A 7,482-nucleotide genomic window follows, 5' to 3' on the forward strand; every position below is an offset into this window, starting at 1 on the left:
ATTTGTTTATTAAAAAGAAAATTAATAAATGCACTCCATTACCAACTTACTTCAGAGATGTCACATTTGGTAAAATCATTTGATAAAATCCAACACACATTCGTGGAGAAACTTCTCAGCAAACTAGGAATAGATGGAGGACATTCTCAGTTCAGTAAAGAGAGACAGCAAATACCCACAACAAATGTGATATTAATGGTGAGAAATTTGAAGCTTTCTGGCTGAGGTCATGAACAAGCCAGCATTCTCCTCTTGCCACTCCTATTTGCCATCCTACTAAACATTACGTCTAAGGTAATAACAAGAAAAGGAAATAAAATATGCTGAAATGGAATTGATAAATAAAATTGGCATTGTTTGCTGATCATATGACTATGTAGAAAATTTCAAAGATTTTTTTTAAAAAAGAAATTGAAAGGATACAAATTGGGAAGGAAAAACTCAAACTATTCCTCTTTGCAGAAGACATGATTCTTTATTTAGGGGATCCAAAGAACTCTACTAAGAGACTATTGGAACTCATAGAAGAGTTTGGCAAAGTAGCAAGATATAAAATCAATTCAAAAAATCAACTGCCTTTGTATACACAGTCAAAGCCATGGCTGAGGAAGAACTTCTAAGATCAATCCCATTCATAATAGCTACAAAAACAATCAAATACCTTGGAATAAACTTAACCAAGGTCGTTGAAGATCTCTACAATGAAAATTACAAAACCTTAAATAAATAGAAGAGGATACCAAAAAATAGAAAAATTTTCCATGCTCATGGATGGAAGAATCAATATCATCAAAATTTCCATTCTCCCAAAAGCAATTTATACATTCAATGTGATACCAATCAAAATACCGAGACATTCTTCTCAGATCAGGAAAAACATGATGCTGAAATTCACCTGGAGACACAGGAGACCTCGAATAGCTAAAGCAATCTTGTACAACAAAAACAAAGCTGGAAGCATCACAATACCAGATTTCAGGACATACTACAGGGCAGTTGTAATCAAAACAGCTTGGTACTGGTACAGAAACAGATGGCTAGACCAATGGAACAAAATTGAAACACCAGAAATCAATCCAAACATCTACAGCCAACTCATATTTGATCAAGGATCCAAAAGCAATCCCTGGTGTAAGGACAGTCTATTCAATAAATGGTGCTGGGAAAATTGGATTTCCATGTGCAGAATCATGAAGCTAGACCCCTATCTTTCACCTTACACAAAAATCCACTCAACATGGATTAAAGACTTAAATCTACGACCCAAGACCATTAAATTATTAGAGAACATTGGAGAAACCCTTCAAGATATAGGTACCTGCAAAGACTTCTTGGAAAATACCCCAGAAGCACAGGCAGTCAAAGCCAAAATTAACATTTGAGACTGCATCAAATTGAGAAGTTTCTGTACTGCAAAAGAAACAGTCAGGAAAGTGAAGAGACAACCAACAGAATGGGAAAAAATATTTGCAAACTATGCAACAGATAAAGGGTTGATAACCAGAATCTACAAAGAGATCAAGAAACTCCACAACATCAAAACAAACAATCCACTTAAGAGATGGGCCAAGGATCTAAATAGACATTTTTCAAAAGAGGAAATCCAAATGGCCAACAGACACATGAAAAAATGTTCAAGATCACTAGCCATCAGGGAAATGCAAATCAAAACCATAATGAGGTTTCACCTCACCCCGGTTAGAATGGATCACATTCAGAAATCTACCAACAACAGATGCTGGAGAGGATGTGGGGAAAAAGGGACACTAACCCACTGTTGGTGGGAATGCAACTTGGTTAAGCCACTATGGAAGTCAGTCTGGAGATTCCTCAGAAACCTGAATATAATCCTACCATACAACCCAGCCATCCCACTCCTTGGAATTTACCCAAAGGAAATTAAATTGGCAAACAAACAAGCTGTCTGCACATTAATGTTTATTGCAGCTCAATTCACAATAGCTAAGACCTGGAATCAACGCAAATGCCCATCAACAGTAGACTGGATAAAGAAATTATGGGACATGTACTCTATAGAATACTATACAGCAGTCAAAAACAATGAAATCCGGTCATTTGCAGAAAAATGGAGGAATCTGGAAAACATTATGCTGAGTGAATTAACCCAGTCCCTAAGGGACAAATATCATATGCTCCCCCTGTTCGACGACAACTAACTGAGCACCAAAGGGGAAACCTGTAGAAGTGAGATGGACACTATGAGAAACAGTGACTTGATCAGCTCTTGTCCTGTCTTGATGTACAATGTAATACTTTACCCCTTTTAGTATTTTTTTTTTGTTCTAGTACTATTGGTTAAACTCTGTGATTAACACAGAATTATTCTTAGGTGTTTAAATTTTAACTGAAAAGTAATCCCTGTGAAATATAAGAGTGGGAATAAGAGAGGGAAGAGATGTTCAATTTGGGACATGCTCAATCAGACTTGCCCCAAATGGTGGAGTTAGAATCGTCCCAGGGGATTCCAATTCAATCCCATCAAGGTTTCATGTACCAATGCCATCTCACTAGTCCAAGTGATCAATTTCAGTTCACAATTGATCCCACTGATAGGTCTAAGAGTCAAAGGGATCACACAAGCAAGACTAGTGTCTGCGAATACTAACTGATAGAATCAAAAAGGGAGAGAACAATCCAACATGGGAAGCAGGATACATAGCCGACTCATAGAATGGCAGATGTCCTAAGTAGCGCTCTGGCCTCAGAATCAGCCCTTAAGTCATGTGGATCTGGCTGAAAAGCCCATGAGAGTATTTCAGGCATGGAAAGCCAAGACACCCTGGGAAAAAAAAGAAACAGACCTAAATGAAAGATCTCTGTGAGTGAGATCCCAGTGGAAAGATCTTGGCCATCAAAGAAGGAGGCACCTTTCTCTGAAGGGAGGAGAGAACTTCCACTTTGACTGTGACCCTGTCTGAATAAGATTGAAGTCAGTGAACTCAAAAGGCTTCCATAGTCTTGGCAACTCATGACTAGAGCCTAGGGAGATTACTGACACCATAAACAAGAGTGTCAAATTGTTAAGTCAGTAACAGGAGTCACTGTGAACTTACTTCTCATGTGGGATCTGTCTTTAATGTGTTTTCCAATGTGAATTAATGCTATAAAACTAGAACTGAAACAATATTTTACACTTTGTGTTTCTGTGTGGTGGCAAACTGATTATATCTTTACTTAATATATACTAAATCGTTCTTCTGTATATAAAGATAATTGAAAATGAATCTTGATGTGAATGGAATGGGAGAGGGAGCGAGAGATGGGAGGGGTATGAGTGGGAGGGAAGTTATGGGGGGAAAGCCATTGTAATCCATACAGTGTACTTTGGAAATTTATATTTACTAAATAAATGTTAAAAAAAAGAAAGATGAAAATGAGAAAAAATAAAAAGTTAAAAGCCAGAAAATCAAAATTGAAAAAGAAAGTAACCAAAAAATCTCCCAGATCTAATAAGTAATTCTAGTAATGTTTCAGAGTGCAAGTTTAATAAGAAGAATTCAGTTATTTTATGTTTAGTAGCAATGAACCTTTGAGTTTTGGAGTGTAAAACATAGTATCATTTATATTTATTATCAACAAATATAAAATACTTGTGGGTAAGTCTGACAAAATATGCAATATTGTTTGAAGAAAATCGCAAATGGATTAAAAAAACATAAATGAAGATATAGTCCATGTACATGAATATGAAGACTCGTTTTAAAACGCCAGTCTTCTTAATTTGATCTATAGCCACCCACACAAATCCAGTCAAAACATAGGAACATTCTTTTTTTTTAGATATTCAACAGTGTGAGTGTAAAGTGTATATGGAGAGCTTAAAAAACTTCATAGCCAATACTGAAGGAACAAGTTAGATAACTGACCATACTTTCCCTGCCTTCAAGCATTTTTATAAATCTACAGTTTTTTAAACAGTGTGGTATTAGTGTAAAAAGGGACAAATAAATTACTGGAGCAAAATGGATAGTCAGTAATAGATCCAGACAAATATATTCAATTTCTTTTTGCAAAAGAGTAAAGGCAGCTCCGTGCAGAAAGTATAGCCAATTCAAAATTCAAAAGTGCTCCTGGGGATGGCCCAATTGCTTGGGTCCCTGCACCTCTGTGGGGGACCAGGAGGAAGCACCTGGCTCCTGGCTTCGGATCAGTGCAGCACACCCGCCTTAGTGGCCATTTGGGGGGTGAACCAAAGGAATACCTTTCTCTCTGTCTCGCTCTCTCTCACTGTCTAACTCTATCTGTTAACTAAAGGAAAAAAAAAGTGCTCCTTGAACAGCTAAGGACTCATAGGCCAAAAAAAAAAAAAAAAAAAAAAAAAAAAAAAAAAAGGAAAAAAAAGCAAATTATACAAACATTGACCTTTCCCTTCACAAAGTTAATTCAAAATGGGTCACAAAAATAATGTAAAAAACAAATATAATACTATTAGACATAACAGAAAAAAATCTAGGTGACTTGGTCTGCTAATAGTTTTCTAATACAATACCAAAAGTACCTTCTAGGAAAAGAAGAATTGTGTAACTGAACTTCATGAAAATGAAAAATTTTTACTTTGCAAAGGAGAATATCAAGTAATGAGGAGAAAAATCATGGAGAAATATTTACAAAAAATCTGATAAAAGACTTAATTAAAATATTCAAAGAACTCTTAAAACAGCATTGTGAAATGTATAGCATAATTTAAAAGGGAGTAAAATATTTGAACAGAAACTTCATGCAAAAAAACAAATGGCAACTCAAGAGTGAATGTTACGTAAAATATGAACTTCTGCTCATGTTGGTTCAAGGCATGTAAGAAACCTTACAAATGAGAATTATTAATTGTAGGAAAGCCTGAGTGAGAGTGTGGAAAGGTTTTGTGGCTACTGTTTATATTTTCTACTTAGTTTTTCTGTGAAACTTAAGCTGCATTTTAGAAATAAATTCTAGAAATGAAATTCTTGTTCTGACACTTCTAGGGAAGCTGAGTTTGTATTATTAAAGTATTATAGCATATTCTACTATCATAGGTTTAACAGTGTTAATCACCTGAATATTCGAACTGAGATCAGAATTCTGTGGAATAGGATGTGTGAAGTCACTGAACTGAAGGTTGGAAAACAGGGATTCTAAGACAAGGTCTTTTACTGATGTATTGGTGACACTATCTTTCAGTGAGGTATCCAATGTTCATTTCTGAACATCAAAACAAATTTGGGCTAGCTGATCTCAGAGATCCCTTTTATCTTGGATAATATATGATCTTGGGGTTAGTGTTTGGTGTAGTACTTACTACACCATTTGGGACTCCTGCATTCTCTGGCAGGGCCTGAGTTTCAGTCTCAGTGCTGCTCTCCATTTCATCATCCTGAAAATACAAACTCTAGGATGCAGCAGGCCATGACTCACATTCTTGGGGCCATGTAACCCATGTGGTTGACTTGCATTGAGTTTCTAGCTCTCAGTTTTAGTCTGACCAAGCACCAGTCAATGTGGGCAACAGAGGAGTGAACCAGCAGATGGGAGGTCTCTCTGTCTCATCTTTATTTCCCAGTCCATCTCTCTACTTTTCAAAAAAAATTACACAGGGTATTTTTTAAAACACTATTTGTATATAAAAGGTAAAGCCAGGACCGCAGCTCAAAGGAAAGGAGGAGAAGCAGAGCAGGGTCACTTATCTTCAAGGAGTAATGTGATTGATGTAAAGAGACTGACAGAGCTCATTGAACCCAAAACAAATCGGTGTGGTTCTGTTAGGAGTTTAGAACTGTGTGAATTAGGCAGAAAATTTCTTCTCTTTTCCCTGGATGTAGCATTCACCAAGAAGTGGAATTGTTCAAGATCTAAACTTTTCTGACCCTGATTTTTAATCAATTGTTGTGGTAATCATTAAATAAATCGTGTTTGTTTTTCAAGTGACTGATTAGAGTGAGTCACGCAATAGAGAATCACAGCACACTCTGAAAATGTTCCTGAACCCGAGTGAAAGGAAAGTCTTGCTTGAGGAAGAGAGGAAGACATGGGACACACGGGGTCAGTTCAGAAGCCTAACATCAGCAGTTTGTGTGTCTTTGGCCTTGGGACTGAATCTCACAGGCCAAGTTTCCTTATCCCTCTAATTGAATGATTTTACCTTAGGCAAAGGGAACAGAATCCAAAGAATGTGCAGGGTGTGAAACTCCGTTAAGTGTCAGAATCTCTCTATACTTGACCAATAAAACCTTCTCTAAGTTGGTCCCCACAAGACTTAATTTTTAAAAATACAGTTTAGACAAGAGTGTCAATTGTTAAGGCAACAACTGGATTCACTGTGCACTTACTCCCCATGTAGGATCTTTGTCCTTGATGTGTTGTACAATGTAAATTAATGCTATAACTAGTACTCAAACAGCACTTTACAGTTTGTGTTTCTGTGTGGGTACAAACTGTTGAAATCTTTACTTAATATATACCAGATTGATCTATATATAAAGATAATTGAAAATGAATCTTGATGTGAATGGAATGGGAGAGGGAGCAGGAGGTGGGAGTGTTTTGGGTGGGACGGAAGTTATAAGGGGGGGAAGTCACTGTAATCCAAAAGCTGTGCTTTGGAAATTTATATTTATTAAATAAAAGTTAAAAAATACAGTTTAGAAATAATAGCACTAGCCAATTTACAGAAACATCTGATGATACTGTAAAAATATGCCTTTGTATAAGCATAGTCATCAGTGATCTAGAAACATTTATCTTTCAGTGAGATTTAGAGTCTCATCAACACAGTGTCACCTCCTGTTCAGGTCAACAAGTTGTGGTTCTTTGAGCTGTGGGTCCATTGAATGACTTCCCTTCCTCTTCTCCTCTAATGCAACTGCCAGAGCATTCTTTATTATTTCCCTGAATTGCTGCATTATTTCACTTTTCATTTCAGACCATGACAGACCCAAACTAACAGAATCATCCTTGGCTGGAGCTGAACATGAGGTGAGGGTAGTTTTAGTTTCCCAAGGGTTTTCCCCAAATTTTCTGAGATTGTCTCTTTCCTTAGTCACACTGACTAAATTTTACCTCTACAGTGAATCAACTGGAAGAACTCTGTGTTTTTTCTGTTCGGTGAGCACATGTAGTTTTTATCCATGGAGTCAATTAAAGGAGTTCCTATTGGGTGTTACGTCTGTTTCATTATGAACATAGTGTGTTGTTGATTGAGAGTCACGAATAGTTTAGGTTTCGTTGTTGAAGTTGCTCTGGAGACTGCCTGTGTGTAGGACATAGTACACAAAATGGACATCAGATCTCATAAAAATCCCCCAGAATAGACACTGTGTCGTGGTAGTTCAGCTGCTGCTTTTGACACAGGCATTCAATGTCAGAAGCTTGAGTTTGATTCCTGGCTTCACAGTTTGAGCCAGTGTATGCTAATCCTATACGTGGGAGCAAGAGATGGTTTCTCAGCTCTTGGGCCTCTTTCACCCATGTGGTAAACCTGGATTGACT

The sequence above is a fragment of the Oryctolagus cuniculus genome, chromosome 15 (assembly GCF_964237555.1).
Source record: "Oryctolagus cuniculus chromosome 15, mOryCun1.1, whole genome shotgun sequence".
Taxonomy (NCBI): domain Eukaryota; kingdom Metazoa; phylum Chordata; class Mammalia; order Lagomorpha; family Leporidae; genus Oryctolagus; species Oryctolagus cuniculus.